Genomic DNA, 19,208 nt, shown 5'->3' with positions numbered 1-19,208 from the left:
CACAGTAAAATTCTTACAGCTTCCTCAAAGGGGCCAATTTTTTCAGATTAACAGCTGCTCTGTTAACATCAGAATAGCTGTGTGGCTAAAAAACGTTTTTATTTACGGGTATCAAAAAGCGTGTCTCAAACAACAGACCCTTCAAATTCAAAATAAAAGGAGCCTAATAAGTGGAAAATCATATTTTATATTAATGATCCTCTTTCAATATGAAAACCTTTGGGTAATAAAATCCCGGGGATATGGAAACAGTTGATGTTCTTCTCGTTATTTATGTTTACTTTGTGCCATTTCTATCTGGGCAGTAAAAATCCAATGTTTAGTGTTCTTTTAAATTTTATTTAATTTTGTTAGTGAACCAAGCAATGGTTCACAAAAATGGCTTACTTTTTTTTTTTTTTTTCTGTTGCAATAAGAATAAAGAGACAAGTAAGTGAGCACTGGTCATCATTTATGTTTCGTTAAATCATTGTAGTCTGCTATGGGTCCTGATGGCGACACAGTCTGAAGAGAACTCAGCTATCAGAGCTGGACACAGATTTCTTAATTGTCAGAGAACTATTTACCTTTCCTCAAATCAAACAGTGAAGGGTTCTTTTTGGCCCATCTTCCATCATGATGTAGAGGAGAGACGTAAATTGTCCCAAATAGGAGCACAAGGAAACCACCCTAAGGATGCAAATGCTGGAAGACGTGTGCCACCAACCTGGCTTACTTTTGGCTCTGGGTTGGTGAACTTGTGTGTGATGCACACGGGTTCAGACAAGCCTTCTGATTAGTCCCTGAGAGTTTTAAGGTTCCAAGAGGTGTGCTTCAGTTCCCAGGTCACTCTCTCTGCAGTCTCCTCCCCCTAGCCCAATCCTTCATTTCTTTAAATTGTTATCAAAGTAAAACAAGCAATAGTTTGAGTCAATTATTAAAGGACTTCTAATGTAAAACATTTGCAGAACAAAACGCAGCATGAAAACATGGAAGTATTTGGGAAGAAACATCGTGATCTGTCTCTGCTTCTACCTCATGATTTTACACCAGTGTCACCATTGGCCCATCCCTACCAGAAACGGGAGCCCAGATGATGCTGTCCACAGGGCAGAAAATGGATGCAGAGAGAATGAAGAAAGCTGGCAAACAAAGAATAACCAATTCAGGAGCTGATACTTATTTACAAGGGCCATTGTGCGAATTGAGACATTTATAGAAAGCACCCAGGCAAAGTAATTGGCATATAATGGGTCCTTAAAATATATGTTTTTTGCCTCTCACCTCTTTCTCGTTTCTCATTTGTCAATATCTGCTCTCCAAAAATTGTGATTCATGTATTGCACAAGCTGTAAATGCCTATGTGGGGACAGAGCCCCAGAAAGCAGTTTCCAGGCTCTCGGCCTCACATAGAAAAGTGCTAGCTCAGGTAGTAAATGGCCATCAACTGTGATTGGATGGCCATCAGCTGTAACCAGTGAGCCATTGGCCACTAATATAACTGCCGTGGCTACGCTAGCAGAAAATGGGGGCTAGCAAGAAGATGGTGGCTGAGTTAGCAAGAGCAGATTGCAGAGAGGCGGATGCAGCCAGCGAGAATATCGTGATATGACTCCCCTACTTATGGCTCCGTGGGTGTTCCTTTTTGGCCTCACCACATCCTGCGTTCTTATATGGGGAGTGGGAGCAGAGACCCCGCTGGCCGCCCCACACGACAAATGGCACACCGAGCAGGGCCTCCCACCTGACTCCCTGCATGACAGTCTCCAAAAGCATTTTAACAAGGATGAGGCTAATTCAAGCATTTTGGATATTTTAGAAGTTAGAAACTCAGTGAGTGATATTTTGGGGAGGTGGAGGGACAGGAGAGGGCTTGTTTCTGTTTCTCTGAGTTCATGACTACGAGTAGCTGTGTGTTTGGCTTTTCTTGCCCTGGAGGTTGAGGTCCTTCCAGAACTGCGCAGGGGCCCCATTAGCTTTGCCTGTAGGATGCAGTATGGCTTTTCCCACAAGCAGGTTGTGAAATCAGAAAATGTGGGTCATAAATCTCTCTGGAAGCTGGGGACCCTGGTAGCCCCAGACTTCTGTCCTATTGCATGCAAATGGTCCCACTGCAATGTACATGCCTTTGCATTCACTGGTGTTTGTAACAACCACCTCTTGGTCAGGGCCAAAGGAATGACTCTTTTCCAAATCATGTTGTTTCCTACCATTACTGTCCCTGATACTCTGCATTCTGATAAACCGCTGAGGCTCCCTTGTCTTTACTATTAACTCTTTCTCTCTTCCCCATGCTATTAACCCTTCAGTGGATGAAAATGAATTCCTTGGTTATCACTGGAGCAATTGCCTGGTCCAAGGAGTCATGACATTTTCTGGCAGATGGAGATTTCAATGTGACAGCACCTGCCTCAGTCCCCGAAGGATGAGCTGAGGGATTTGGACCCTTTTTGGGGACACTTTCTGGCCCCCAGAAGGGGCTAACCATCAAAGAGTGCACCTGAGAGCCACCCTAGGTTCCTGTTGGGATCTGGGACAGCCCCTAAGCATATGAGCCCTGTGGAATATAATTTCCCCTCAGAGCTTCGCTTTACCCACCCATAATCCACTCCTCTCAGGTTCCTTGTTAAAGTAAAAAAATCATCAATGTTCTTTTAATGTGGCTTTTTGTGTTTCATTTCCTTTGTTGGTTTAAAAATGTTTCCACTGAAACATTTTATAGGGTTTCTATACAGTGCATGCATACATTTTGAACATTTTGTTCCTATTAACATAAAATATTATTCTCATTTCCTCTCCTGTTGGGAAGAAAGAGAAAAAAAAGCATTATAAAAATTAAAAATAATTTCTTTGTTATGAAGGAGGTATGAATGATTTATGAGCATAATAAAGGCAAGTTTCTTTGGTCAACATCATGAGTTTAAACATAAGACTTCTTTTCAGGGTTTTGAAATGACTTAGATGACAGTAGGCACTAAAATAACAAAGGGGACCAGGTTATAATGAGAAATTTTTCCCCTCTTCTTTTCCTCCCAAGAAGATGCAGCGTGCTTTCTACCCGTGGGAACAAAGTAGAGTTATCTCGGGGCAGGGTCAAGGGAACCGTGTATCAAATAGCTTGTTTCAAAATACATCTGTGGGTTATGTGCATCTGACAGATGCATTTTAAAATTCCCCATGTCGTTGTGCTGTCCTTGAAGATTGTATCTAATTGAATCTTACTGGAGTCATCTGTAAGATTGACTCGCTCCCCACCATGTTTCCCCCAGTGACACAGGAGACCCTGGTTCCTCCCACAAGCCAACTGCTCATTAGCTCTGTGATTCTGTTCCTCTGCTGTGATTCTGTTCCTCTGCTGTGTGTGTTCTTATGGGATTTCCCCTGCAACTCCGCCAAGTCCTGCCTATTAAATCCCACACTCTCTGTAGGGTGAGGAGCTCTGTGTGTGGTTTTCAGTTCTGGGTCTCATGGTTCCTAGCTCAGGCTTCTTGTTCTGTAAGCACTAGGTTATACATTAAGCTGCGAGTGTCACTAAGGGAGGCTGGCAGGCTGCAAGGGACCTCTTGAGTGGTGTTTCCTAGCAGAGTTCACCCTGGTTTGAGGTCAGGTACCTGGCAGGGTAAACTCGGAAACCAGGGTATGCTTTTAGCATATTAAGAGTGGCCTCGTGTCAATCAGCTTGTGAGGCTGAGGCAAAGCCTGGCACTCCCGTTTCTGAGTTTACAAGAGAAACACCACCTTCCAAACACTTGTATTATGGTTAGATCATTTCAGAGAGAAGGCGCTTGCTTGCTGAGACCAGAAATGCTGGTGTGTGACCTCACTAGGCAGCTCACTGACAGAGGCTCAAGTTTTCCACAACTCATTGAGCACCTAGCTCAAGGCAAGCTCTGTTCTAGGCACTGGAGATACAGCAGAGAGCAAAGCAGACAAGATTCGCTTCCCTCAAGGAGTGTGTTCCAGTGACTATTTGAGCCTCTGGGTTTGGGTGTCTCACCCCTGGTACAACCAACCTTGGGGCTTTCATTTTCTCTGCTCAGAGCTCCACTAATTCACTCCAGGAGTGAAAGCATATTGAAGCAGTCCTTGGGAGACATAACGTAAAGAAAGACGACCTGTTTTCATATCTTGGCAATTGTGAAATGAGTAAACAAAAAAGAAATAAACTCAGAGATACAGAGAAGAAAACTGCTGGTTGCTAGATGGGAGGTGGAGGGGATGGGATTAGAAAGAGCAAATTAATAGTCACCATATAAGCATGAGGATATGAAATACAGAATGGGGAATATAATCAACAATGTTGTAAAGATTATGTAAGGTGTTGGATGGGAACTGGACTTATCAAGGGAATTTTTACTTCATACACTGTGTAGATGCCTGACCAATGCACTGTACAACTGAAGCTGAAGTAGAATAATATTGTATGTCACCTATAAGAACACACACACACACACACACACACACACACACACACACACATATATAGTCATGAGAGGTGGAGTATATCACAAGGAAGATAGGCAATGGTATTGTAACAGCTATATAAGATGTCAGAGGGGTAGTAGCTTGAGGGAGGGGTTATCACTTTGTGAGGGGTGTAAATGTCTAACTATTATGTTGCTTTGGACACCTGTAAATAATGAAAAAAAAAAAAAAGAAAGAAAACAAAGGAAGGCCTGGTGTGAAATATGTTTCCCTGCCTTCAATTCTAATCCAGAAAATTCACTGAGTGGGAATAAGGGCAAAACTCACTTCCTTGTTATGGTGATCTCTCTTCCCCAGTTCTGCTATCTAATGAAAAGATCTTGCTAGCCAACTTCGTGAATATGAAATTAAAAAAATACATAGAGAGGGACAGACCACAGATGTGGAGAAAAGGAAGAGAAGCCAAATCAATCTGCATGATAAAGGGCAGGGAGCTTCGTGCAGGGAGAGGAGGGTTTGACTTAGGAGAGCCAAACCCACTTTGAAGAGCAAGATGAAGACAGGAGGAACATTTTTTGTTTGCTTGTTTTCTTGTCTTTTTTTAGTTTCAGGTGTACAAAGCAATGTAATAGTTAGACACTTACACCCCTCACAAAGTGATAACCCCTCCAATCTACTACCCCTGTGACATCTTATATAGCTGTTGCAGTACCAGTGACTATATTCCCTATGCTGTACTTTACATCCTGTGAAATATATATGTGTGTGTGTGTGTGTGTGTGTGTGTATGTGTGTGTATATATATTTATACATATATATATACACACACATATATATAATTCTAATTGACAGTATTATTCTACTTCAGCCTCAGGTGTACAGCGCAGTGGTCAGGCATCTACACAGTCTATGACGTGATCGCCCTGATAAGTCCAGTGCCCATCTGGCACCCCACACAATCTTTACAACTTTATTAATTATATTCCCCATACTGTATCTCATATCCCCGTGACTATATTGTGATTACCAATTTGTACTTGCTAATCCCTTCACCTTCTCCCCCATCCCCACCCTCCTCCCATCTAACAACCATCAGTTTTTTCTCTACATTTTTGAGTTTATTTCTGTTTTGTTTGCTCAGGAGGAAAGGGTTTTGAAAATGGTTGTGGTGGATTATGAATTGAATTTCCTTTCCTACCTTTTCGAATAGAGTTGCTTTTGAATTACTTTTGATGACTAGTCTGCAAACATTAAGCCATATAGGGCCCTAGGATTTATTAAAGTTCATGAATTTGGGGTTCTGCTTTTAACCTGAATATTCTTAAGTCCTTCAGTCTGCTGGCCTCATTTTTTTCCCTTTAATATACAGTTAAAATAACATGAGCCCCCTTTCCACAGACCTGCAGGAAGTCCACTACTCACTCCAGTATTTGTAAGGTTCCAAAGGTTCTTCAATTCCCAGGAACCTGCCCGTCACCTCTCATTCCAATTCCATAGCCCAAGTCTTTGCTTCTTAAATTCAATTTTTAATAAAGTAACGCATTAGTTTGAAATTCAAATATTCAGTGGCTTATAATGAAAAACAGAAGTCCCCAACTAATCATTCCCTACTCTACAGTTCAACTCCCCACAGGCAAACATTTTCAACTCTTTTAGCTCTTGTTTTCTCATGCTTACCTTCATATTTCTAAATAAAATGCATTTCTTGTTATTTATCAATTGATAAGACATTATGTATTGACATTCTGTTATGATAGACGAGGATTTAACTCTCACCCTCCCCCCATTTTCATTCCACCTATGTCTCTTCCTGCATTCACATTAAAATGAGACAATTTTTTGGATCAAATCAACAGTCAAGATTGACATAATTTTGACTATATAAATGTTAAAAACCAAGAGCTATGTCATAATTATACCTTATTTCTTGTAAATATTCTGTTTTTTTCCGAGAGTTAATATTTTCTTCATTTTTACATCTGCTTACTTTTTTGTGTGCTTATATTTAATTTTCTTCATGTTTCATTGTATTTCTTATACATCCACCCATATTATTAGATGAACAGTTACATAGATAGATAGACAGATAATGAACAAATCTGTGGGCAGCCAAAAATGATCAAACTAACAAGCAAACAAACATTTTAGTCAGGGCTCCCGTATTTGTATACAGAAGGGTCTTGGGGAAAGCAGTAGAAAAAATACCTTTTTGTCAATTGCAAACTTTAAGGTTCACAAAATGTTTCCTCTAGTTATCTACTCTATAAAATATTCATTTTTCTTTTAATATAATTCCCTCAAGATCTTTAGGTAAAATCAATGCTCTAGGAAAATGGAGGGGGTTTTTCCTGGCTCTCTCTCTGTTCTTGGCTCAGGATGGCAATAGTCCTGGGGAGTATGTGTTGAATGCTGTCTGGAGTAGCAGTCTCACTCCCTCCCTAAGCTTTTTCTTAGGCAGAGTACACTGCCATTGATTAGTTTTCTGCTTTCTAAATTGCTGTCAAGTTCCAACCTCATCTCCCTGAGGTGAATCCCATCATCTTTATTGGAGGTTTGGGAGTCTGCAAATTCTTCAGGGACACATTGACATGCTCTCTTTTGCTTTGTGCTCACAGATGGCTAATCACAATCATGCCGTCGATTTTATGAGTTTAACTCTCAGAGGGTTACCTCTTTTCCAGGATTTTGTTTTCCATGTAATGTCAATACCAAGGAAATGTTCTCTCATCAAAATGGGACAGAGGACACTTACATCGTGGCTGCCCCAAAGACAGGCTCTGGGACTTCCTGAAAATCAGAACCTTGCTTGAGATGTTTCTGCCAGTTATCTATGGCCATTAATTCATGGGATGAACTGCTTAGGGAGAGAAGTGAAAGGAAAAAACATGCTCATGGGCAATCCTTTGCCCTAACTGCCCATCAATTTTCCTCTTCATTATGATACAAGCAGGGAAGGTTGTAAGATCAACTGTTGTAAATGATGAATTAAGATAATTATAAGCAGAGGATGCCTTATTGCTGGCATCAGATTTCAACCTCAGAAGGAAAAGGGGGAAAAAGGGAAAGAAACATTTTTTCTCCCCTTGGTCGTCTAAGGCTTAAAATTGAGAGTTAGAGGGGGCCTAGATCACCAGCGGAGAGCTTTCCATTTCCTCTCCCTCCCATTTTAGACCAACCAATATTCTTGTAATGGAATATAAGGGCCACAAAATGCCTCACAAGAATTTGAATTAGCAAAGATTGTTCTCCGAAAGTTAAGCTATAAAACTGACTTAGATCAGTGCGAGAACATGCAAAGGCATCTTAGAAATAAAATGTTTTCTAGGTTAAGACATAATGCCGAATTGGCTACAGGCACTGACACAGGCAAAAAAGATACTTATCGGAAAGATGTGAGGCCATGCCTGTGTATGATCTATGAGTATATCAGTTCCGCAGAAGAGAAACTCCACCTCCAGCCCCCTGACCCAGGGGAGCCTGGAGCATCAACCATTCGCATCTTTATACTCATCTTCCCACTTTTACTCCATCCCTCCCAAATAAATGACTCCTCATCTTGCTCCCCATGTGGATTGCCTAAAGAGACAGAATGGCTTGATCCTCCAACACCCCTTTCCTATCTGCCTCACAACTATTTTCTTGTTGGAAAGGAACACATGAACAGCATGGTGGCTGTCAACTGGGCTGATTGGTATCTGAATCAGTGATATCAATCATTGGGGTGATGACAAATCACCTGCTGGCTTGTTAGACTAAGGAACCCCAGTGTGGGACCAGTTGGACTCCTATAGCACTTTTCAATAATTGTAAAAGTATTTCTGAACTTGTTTCAGATAATGACATAGATTCATTATTTTTATTGCCTAGAAACTGAATTCTAAGGGGAAAAGTTATTAAACAGAGACTATTAAGAGAGGAAGAATTCTATAATGATTAAGAGCATGGACTTTGGATTCAGACCCCATGGCTTCAAACCCTGCTCCTCTCTCTCACTTTCCTTCACAATGTCCATAGACACTTGGCTGGGTCTCTGTGTTCAAATTGTTACATCTGTAAAATGAGCATAATCAAAGTATTTATGTAAAAGGGTTGTTGTGAGGAATAAATGCAAAGAAAATACTTATTACAATGCCTGGTACTTGGCAGCGGCTTAATAAATCTTATCTGTCATCATAATAAATGTGATTATCAAATATCTTTTTTCTCCTTTTTAAAGATCAAAGCCATATGTTACTGCCAATCAGAGTTTAGATCAGCCCAAGAGAATCAGTATTAATACCTGAGTTGAAAGAGCCTTTGACATTGTTCTAGTATAAAGTAAAAGTAAACAAACAAATAAATAAAAGAAAAATATAATTCATTTACTTAAAAATATCTAATTTAATTTCAGATAATAATGTTACTGAACAGAAAGAGTTCATCCACCTGGCACTTGCAGAGCCAATCCCTAAACACAGGATTGCAGTGGAGAAAGATTGGCTATTTTATTGATGAATGGTGCCATCCAGGAGAACGGGAAGCTAATGCTCAAAAGCCTGAACTCCCCGATGGTATGTAGGTTGCAGATTAAATTGGGGAAAATCACAGGACCCCTTGGGTTAGGGGTTTGGGGGTTGTGCTGGGAGCTGATTGGTTAGAGGTGAGGTAAAGGAAATAAATCATTTCTTTAGGTCATGAGGATAGCTCTGAGGTCTTTTCCAGCCTCCCTCTGTCTGGTTTCATAGGAAAAAAGCCAGGGGTTCAGTCCACCTCAGGGCTCAGAAACTGAAACATAACTTAGGTCAAGATGTTATCTTCAGCCTGATAGAGGTTCCCACTGTGTGACCAATAGTCAGGTCTGGGCTACTGTCTTCTGCTGCCTCAGGGGTTGCTGATTACGGGAAAGGCTAGGCCTCTGAGGGGGATATGGTTGCTAGACCTTGGATTTAAAGGTAAATTTAATCAAAGTCATAAGGACTCTTGGTTTCAATAATAAATTCGATGAAGATAAAAGCTGTGAGAGGGGGTTAGTGAGCAATGTTAAATACAGTGGCTCAATTTTAGCTAAGTAGAGTCATATTAGTCAATTTTAGCTAAGTAGAGTCATATTAGATAGACAGAATGAAAGACATCTGAGCTGAGACCCAAAGGAGAAGAGGTCAACCCTGTAAGATCTGGAGAAAGGATTCAGGAAGAGAGCATGACAAGTACAGCCTAGAGGAAGGAAAGAACTTGGTATTTTCTAGAAATAGAAAGAAAGCTAGTGAGGATGGAAAATAATAATGAGGTGGGTGGACATAGAAGGAGGTGGGTCAGGAGGGAGGGCTGGTAGGTTACTGTAGAGAGTAAGCTTTCATGACCAAGGCAAAAAGAGCTATTGCAGGGTTTGAGGCAGTGGGGTCACAGGCTGGATTGAGGAGAATGGATTCTCATTGGGTAATCCATTGCTGGAGGTTAACGACCTAGGTCAAAGAAGAGAGGATAGAGGCTTACGCAGGTGCTGGTGCAGAAACAGTGGGGATGGAAAGAAATGGGTGGATCAGGGATGTATTTTGAAAGTAAAGCTGTTAGGACTTCCTGGTGAATTGAATGTGGGGGGTAAGGACCAGAGAAAACATCAAAGATGATTGTGGAATTTGGGGCTTGAACAAGTACGAACATGTGAAGGATTGTTTCACTGAGCGAGGGTGGGTGAACTGAGATGAAGTAGATTTGGAGGGAAAGTCTTGGGGTTTCATGTAAAATATGTTTAGACTGTTAGATGCTAATTGGCTGTGTTAATTTTTAGGTATATATGTCGCCTTGGCAGGGAATGTTTGCACTTTCTATAAAGTTTTAAAAGTTAAAAAAGTATATTTTGAAGAGATCTACCATCCTAGAACCCTACGCTGAGATCTGCTATTTTTATTCAGTCCTTTTGTTATATATGAAAAACAAAACAAAACATTATTTAGAAATGCAGTTTCCACTGTGAGTGAGTGGTGGAGCTGGCCTTAGAACTGAGCTTGCTTATCTGTCTATCATCTGTCTATCTATCTGTCTGTCTGTCTGTCTATCTATCTATCTATCTATCTATCTATCTATCTATCTATCTATCATCTCTCTCTCTCTCTCTCTCTCTCTCTCTCTCTCTCTCTCTCAATTATCTATCTATTTCTGACAAGCTATAATTCTATTCTGAGCTTCTCATCAGTCCCAAGATTGTTTCCGTAATTAGAAGAGTCTTAATAGGAAGCCCTAAGGTAAGAATGCCTTTTGGATAAAACAAAGATCTTATTTTCATGCTTAAATAAAGTATGAGAGGTGGAAATGGATGAAATGCCAAGCTGTGGAAACTGAATAGTTTTTCCTAAACACTGGTAGCTTCTTAAGGGATCCTTTGCTTATATGGGTTTATTGGGACTGTTAAGATAACACAAATCACATGCTCATGTCCAAAGAGTAGGCCTTGTCGGATAGGGAATACTTACCTAAATGTGTGTTGTTGGTATACTGTCTGGATATCTATTCATTAGCCCAAGGGAATGGGAGTGGCAGGGAAGCCATAAGTGATCCTAGAAACCAATACTACAAATCCCGAACAAACCTGCCCACAATGTCCCATAAAAATCTTACTTGTCTCCCATGTTCTCTCTGCATTGGCATACTGGGCACTGTTGTAGATACCTGTGAATTACACACTTATAAATTACTCATTTATAACATCTGTTGAAAGGCAGCTACACAGGCAGGTAATTTATTTTCTTCCCTCTAGCCTCAGATCTGTAGCAGCTTGCTTTCAGATTTTGTTTTGATTTTTCTGAGCATTCCTGAAGACCTCAGACCTGTTGTTGACTGGCTCAAAAGTATCTTGGGGAATGTTCCAATGAATCTAGACTGTGTCTTTGACCCAATTCTGGGGAAACTGGAAACCTTCCTGGCAACCTTGTGCCAGGAATTATGCTAGATATTGGGAATAAAGAAGTGAAAGAGACAGTCACTATTAAAGATGCTCAGAGAGAGCTAAGAAAATCAGTGAAGACAGTATAGAATGAAAGAAGTATCCCAGGGATATGCACAGGATATTGGTGAGAATGGAAGAAGCATCTAACTCAGTTCAGATAACACACAAGGAAAGAAGAGGTGAGGAAATGGTTCAAAAGTGACGCCTAAGAACCCTTGCACTCTGTCCATGGGAATGTAAAATGGTGCCTCCACTTTAGAAAACACTCTGGCATTTCATCAAACAGTAAAACATAGATTTACCATATGACCCAGCAATTCTACACACACACACACACACACACACACACATATATAAAACATAGGTCCCCACAAAAACTTGTACATGGATATTCATAGCAGTATGATTCATAATAACGCCAAAGTGGAAACAACCCAAATGTCCATCAAATGATGAATGGGTAAATAAAATGTGGTATCCATACAATGGAATGTTATTTGACATTAAAAGGAAAGGAAATATCAATGCATACCACAACATGGATGAATCTTGAAAACATTATGCTAAGTGAAAGAAGCTGGTCTCTAAGGATCAACTACTGTATGATTCCATTTATATGAAATGCCCAGAATAGACAAATCTACAGCGACATTGAAAGTAGATTATTGTTTGTCTGGGGCTGGGAAAAATGGGAGGATTGAGGGATTATGGCTAAGGGTGCAGGGTTTCTTTTCTGGGTAGTGCTCTAAAATTTGATTGTAGTGATGGATACACAACTTTGTGAATACACTGAAAGTCCTTGAATTGTATGGTATATGAATTAAATCTCAATAAATTGTTAAAGAAAACAGCGACACCTGAGGACCAGTGTGGGGAGAAAGTTGTTGGGGTGAGGACATGCTAAAGAGGGACAATAATGAGCAAATCCACCCCATCAGCAAGCCCTTTTGACTTTACATCCAAAATGTACCTCACATCATTCTAGTCCTCTCTGTTTCTACTGCCACCACCCTCATCCAGGTCACTGTCATCTCCTATCTGGACCATGGCTGTAGACTCCTAACTAGCAAGACCGTCCCCCTTGTCTGTAAGATCTATAAGGGTGGGGGCCTTACATTTCAGAACCCCTGCTGGTAGGTTCCAGGATGGTTTTCCCCAGGAGATGTGGTATCCTTGTGAGCCTCGGAAGGCTAAAGGGAAGTGAAGCCACACCTGCTCCTGTGGCTTTGTCAGAGGCTCCCAGTTATCCTGTGAATCACCCACTGATGGCATTTCACACTACTGAGATCCCTGGGAACAGTCTTCTGGACACCCAGCACCTGATGATTTCCTGAACACTGATGGAGCTTCTCTGACCTCTTCCCCTAGACCTTCCAACAGTCCTTTCATTTCTTATTCCTCATGTTAAATCTATTCCTGCTTGAGATATATAACATAGTTTCTGTTTGCTTGACTCAAGTCCTTACACTCTATTCTTCACACAGCAACTAGTGTCACATTAAAAAAAAAATCATGCCACAACACTTTACTCCTTTTTTCCAAATTCTCTAACAACATCTCCCTATGAACATGGTCTCAAGCCTACATTCCGTGCAAGAATCTCTACGATCTGACTCTTCCTCCTCTCCCTCTTCTTTGCTGGTGCCTCTCCACGTTGGCCCTCTTCTGATCTTCCTGTATGTCCAGCTCTTCCCACTTGAGAGACTTTGCACATGCTGTTCCCTCTGTGTGGGATGCTCCACCCCAGCTTTCTGCAGGGCCAGTTCCTTCTCACCATGTCTCTGCTCAGATATCTCTCCTCAAAGAGCCTTTTCCCGACCAGCAGACCCAGGACGCTGGCCTCCGCCATCACAGTTTATCACAACCCTAGTTTGTTGTCTTTGTAGCTCTTACCACTTGCTGAGGCTATCACGTTCATGTTTGTCTTTTCTTGCTTATTATTTATTTCCTTCCTAGAATAGCAAGCTCCATGCATTCAGGGACTTGGATTCCCTGTCGCATGTCTGGCACCAGGCTCAGTGCCTGGCACCCAGAAGTTCCTGCACTCTTGCTTGGTGAATGTGCAGAATCGAGGAGGGATGGAGAAAGGCAGAGCACTGAGGGCCTATCGTATGTAGTCTATGGCTGGCATCCCACCTGGTGGATGTGATGGTGATGGGAGGTAAACGGGGAGCTTGCCCAGGAGGACGGATTGCACAGGGCTTTGTTATTTCTCAGCTGTATCACCTTAGAAAAGGCCTTCAATCTGTCCAAGCCTCAGTTCTCCACTTTAAAATAGAATTTCTAAAACCCAGCTCATGAAGGTGTTGGGGGATTAAATGTGCTCAGATATGTGAAAACCTTGTGGAATCTACAAAATTCATATATTTAACATGATCTTATCATGTACCGACAGGGTCTAGGTCCTGAAAATTCAGAGATTGAATCTGTGCTCTCTGCTCTTGAGAAGCCTGTGTCTGGTAAGAAAGACAGACCCAGGAGAAGTCATAAATGGGTGTCTCATGTGATTATTCCGTAAAAGCTTCTCAGCCCCGGTGTCTGACCTCTAATTGTTTAGTATCACATGGTGCCATTGCGCTTTGTTTCTATTAGTGTTGGGACCACCTCGAGGACATAGATAGGTCTTCACGGGTCTGTGGGGCCTGTGGGGTCTCCTCTGGGTCCAGATATTCAGGAAGCGCCGCCTCCTCCTTGACTGGAGGCCTCAGGCTCATCTTTAAATTAACATTATGATCAAAAATCCCGTGCCTCCTGACCTTGTAACCTGAGTTTCCTTTTACAAAAGGTGGGTTCTTTATTCTCCTTACCTCATCTTTCCCAGATGCGTATTCAATCAGTCTCTGTTTTGAGGTGACACGCTCTCCTTTTTTCATGCAGGCTTTATTTTATGTTCTTTTTTCACCACTCCATTTATTTCTCCTCTTTTAAATTCTCATTTCTTTGCTAAATTTTGCCCTGTGATTCTTTGTGACTCAGATTCTGTTTTATACTCCCTCAGATTCCCAGAGCCTAGCGGTGTCCCCCTCAATCTCCTCTATGTCCCCAGAATTTTATCCCTACCCCTTAATTGTTTTAGGCACAACATATGGCAGCATCTTTGTCTCTAAGCTGGTTCTGACACTGGGCTGAGAACTCATTTAGTCGCCTTTGTACCCCTGGTCACTGCATGCGCCTGGCACATAGTGGGCAATCATTGCTTATGGCATGGCAGTTTGATGGGCTACAGGGATAATAATAGTGACCTCAGACCCATCCTCTGCTTTTCACAGGGTCTAAGTAAAAAATTTAAGTAGGTAACATTTTCTTCATCTCCCTAAAACCAGCCTGCTTGATGAAGCTGCCTTTGGGACCAGTGTGGTTTACCATCATGCTTCCGATTTTGAGGCCTCTCAAGGGCATTGTTTTTCTCTCTCTAATGGGGAGTTGAAGGTCTAAGTAGGGTTGGATACATTCCCTGCTTCCAATTCACACCAGGATTGGACCAACAGCTGTGACTGAGACAGAAGACAGTTTTGGTGGGGATATGAGGAAAATGAGATAGTGGGTTTTGATTAGATATAAAGAAATAAACACTCAGGAAAATGCTTTCTTCAAAGATTTACAACATGTTCACTCAATAAACCTTTGTTTATTGCCCAAAGCTTATTTCTTTTGGAAGATTATTGTGGCATAGAGTCTATTAGTAAAATCAACTAAATGGATTTGGAAAATTCCAGGCAAAGGGGAGCCTTAGAAAGTAGTTGTTCTACCTGGTCCATATGTGTGAATATATATATATATATATATATATATATATATATATATATATATATATATATATATATATAAATTCTATAAGGTTGGCATATAAGTATATATAATTTATATATATATATATAAATTATATAAGGTTTTTTAATATATATATATATATATTTATATGATTGGTGCAAAAGTAATTGCAGTTTTTGCATTTATTCTTAACCTTTTAAACCGCAATTGCTTTTGCACCCACCTACACATGTCTGTATTTTCATGGTGGTGGGGTGTGGGCTGATGCCTGGGAGAGTCGGTCACTTTGAGAACCAGCAAGTGTGCTATTGTTCTGTCCTGGGTTTGTGACTGCTGGTGCAAAGTCATCTTTTGCCTAATGATGCCTGCTTCTGATGCCTTCTTCTGATCATTTCTTCTTGGGGAAGAAATATTTTCCCCTTTTAACTACACATCTGACTGCACATTTGTCAGAGTGTTGATCAAGGGCTCTTTCTTCTTTTAATAAATGTGAAGTATCCATTCCAAAGCATTCCTTCTATAATTAATGACAATAAGATCTGGTTACCTGTGGAGAGCGGAGACATTGAAAAAGAACCAAGGCAACGACAAACCGGTACCAGCAGCTTAACAACAGCTCTCTGCCCTCGATGTCCCTCGCCCAGACTGTACCTGCTACCCAGAATCCCCACCTGCCTCTGGGGCCTCTGGTCCCCTTTGGGGCTCCTCTTGAGGCTTTATTTTCTTAGGAGAAAAAAGTTGGATTGCAGTAAACAGACGTATCTCATTTAGGAGGGAAACAGGCATTTTGTCAGATTTCTTATTTCAAACAAAAAACAACTCCCTGATGGCTGCAGAGAGATTGCTCTTGCGGTTTTTTTTTTTTCATTATTTGTCTCAGAAGTTGAGATGACCAACTCCCCTCTCGTGTTGTGGCCAGAGGTTGGATCACAAGGACCCCCTCCTCTCTAGCTGTGCTCACAGGTGCCTGGCTCCAGACTTGGCACGCAGTGACATTCAGTAAACAGACCCTGTAACTTTTCATCTTCGCCTGGAGGAGCAATTTCTTTGTGTTTGTTGTGATGTGTTTGGGGAAAGTTCTTTCCGGCAGATGGTGCCGGTAGCATCATCGTTGGAGTATGGCAAATTTGGGCAGTTTCTGCTGACTTTTCAAACTCCGCTTCTTCAACGTCAACAGAAACGTCCTTGTGAGTCACACCGCAGGGATTGATGTATGGAAACTCTGAAAATTGATTTATGTTTCTGTAGACAATATCTTTGGAAGGATACCTGAGAAATTGGTAACAGTAGTTACTGTTGGGGAAATAAATTCAGAAACTGCTGGTGGAAATGGGAAGTAGATCGCATTTCACTCTGTAGCCATCTTGTATAATTGGAACATTTTTCCATGTGAGTGTGGTACCCATATGAAAAATAGTTAAAATATAAAAGGAAGCCCCTAATGGAAATATCCATACATAGGTATCCATAGCCACTCTTTCTTTCTCCTTACCTTTGGACTTTCCTCCTACCTGCAATTAGGATACTACCCTCAGTGGGTCCACCTGAAACCTTGAGATATGAGGACGGCTCAGCGAGGGTAGCTCAGGGAAACTGGCTTGCCCTTGGAAAGTCCCACAGAATGAGGGAGAAAACTGGAAGTTACAGACTGCCTAGCTCCCGGCAGCCTGAGGACACAGGGTCTAGTTTATAGACTTATAAAGGTTATCACTGGACTCTAGGGCCCTATGGGAGTAAACAGTTTCCCCTTCCCACAAATGCACATACTGAGGACATGAGAGGGGAGAACTACACCCAGAATTGCACAGAGCAAGGGGCTGTTTGCACCTGGTTTTTTAGACGGAGGCCTGCCCCAGCTGCCTCTGGGTGGTGGTCTGGTACCTACACTTGCTTTGTGGGCCTGTGAACCCTTCCCCCTTCCTCCTGAACTTGTGACACAGTCATGCCCACCCTTTCCATGATGGTCTACACTGTGGGAAGAACCCTGTCCTTGCAGTAGCATGGTGCGGGGAGTCTGCAGGCAGAAAGAGATGGCAGACCCCTCTTCCCGCTGATGTCCAAAACCAATTCTTTGCAATGACCTTGCATCTCTTATCCCTACACCCCAGGACTGGAGTTTGCCAGTCCTTGGCAATGCCACCCAAGTCACACGCTTGATAACCTTGAGCTGCTTCAGTTTTCCTTCTAGATCATGACTGCCAAGTTTTTATCAGGATTTCCCTGAGAAAAAAAATATACTTGCAAAAACATTTTAAAATAATATGGGGCAGTGTTATTTGTCCTGGACACGTGGGAACTGAAGGTCTGTCCTATCACTGGTCACAACACAATAGAGAGAACACAGGGAGACCACAACATCTGTTTTGTTCAACGCTCCTTCCTCAGATGAATGACAAGACAGACTCAAATCCAAATACCAGGTAATTCTGGCCGAGGCTGTGCCAGGCATCACCTGGGACCTTTGCTGTACTTTTATATGGCACTAACAGCTACCTTCTGGAGAGTGCTGGACTGCTTGTATGATTTCTAATAATCCTCATAGCTCACATTTATTGAAGCTCTCCCCACAGGGCTGGTGCTCTTCTTAGGCACTTTATGTGTTTGATGGATTCCTCCGAAACACATATGGTCCAACACTTGCCACTTTTTTTTTTTTCCTAAATTAAATCAGCTCTGGTCCTAATGCTGATTAGTGAGACCAGACCTGGAATTACTGAAATAATAAAGTCTTATTTAGGGATGTCTCCAAGGAAATTGGGAAATTTGCTTTTTTGAGACCTTAAGTGAGAAAAGCGATTGCCTTTTTCCAGAGAGAGCCTAGTCTTTAAGAACCAGAGCTAACTCTCGGGGCAAGAATGGGAAATGTTGCTTTTGTTCCTTTTAGAAAAATCCACATGAGTAAGAAAAATAACACTATTTGCTCAGTGCTTACCCCATCATTTTCTTTTTTCAGACAAGGAAACTGAGGCCTTAAAGAAGTTAGCTACCCTCCCCAAACTAGGTCCTGCAGAGTGTACCTGGTTAGGTTAGGGTTTATACCGGGGCAAGCTGACTCCAAACCCTTGGCTACAATCCTCTGGAGGTTGTTGTGGGTTTATTTTAGTGTGCAAAAATGGATTGCCAAAGAGCTGCAGAGATAGTTTTGGGTGACAATTTTGGCTTTGTCACTTGGATATGTTGCAGAGCTTCACCGAGTCCCTTCTTGGTGCTCACGGCCTCCTGATGGCATTAGCTTCCTTCCTGCGTCTTCTTTCTGCTTTTTCCTCAGGCCCTTTGCACTTTCTCTTTATTCTGCTTGAAAAGCCCTCTCCACCATGTTTCCATGGCTGAGCATGCTACTTAAATGTCACCACCTCTCCCCAGAGCACTCTAGCTGAAATGGCAGCCCCTCCTAACAAATCACTCTGTAACAAACCAAACTACTTCATTTTCTTTATAGAAGTGCTCTCCGGTACTTGAAATAACTATTTTTTGTTTAAGTGTTTATTTTTTAGTTTCCCCTACCAGAATGTTCGTTCCTTGTGGCACACTGTGTCTTTCATATTCACCCCCATGTCCTTGGCATACAGAATAGTCAGTGCTTGGTCCATAATGGGTGCCCAATAAACATCTGCGAGCGTCCTGACTTGCCGGCCCTCAGTTTACTTTCATGGACAATGTTGGGATGATATTATTAATTTTCAGCACTGTCGTTAGGAATTGAGCGAGTATATACACCGAGCTCAGGGCTTGGTGCTCAAGAAATAATAGCTGCTCTGGTGACCACTGGTTGCTCTTCTCTGCACTACCCAAGGGCTTGAAAACTTGTTTTACTGAATGCAATCTTAGCAGTGAAGTGTCCCCAAACCATTGCCGTGCCTGTCCTCAGCCTTGGGGAAAATAAATCACATTTTCTATTTAACGGTGATATCACATTGGCGCTAAGGAAACTTTATCTGTTTAGTCCTATCCATCATTTTTTTTTCTCTCCCACCCCTCCCTGCATCTCCCTCCCTGGGAAGATGCTCACATTTACCACGTGGGTTCTAATCTCCACTGTATTTCTGGCTGCCATGATGATGGATCTTTAGCTAACAAATCAGCGTGGATGGCAGCAGGCTGCTGTCCCATT

Source organism: Rhinolophus hipposideros, assembly GCF_964194185.1.
Source record: "Rhinolophus hipposideros genome assembly, chromosome: 5".
NCBI classification, from domain to species: domain Eukaryota; kingdom Metazoa; phylum Chordata; class Mammalia; order Chiroptera; family Rhinolophidae; genus Rhinolophus; species Rhinolophus hipposideros.
The sequence above is the reverse complement of the archived record's forward strand: the minus strand, read 5'-3'. Positions refer to the sequence as shown.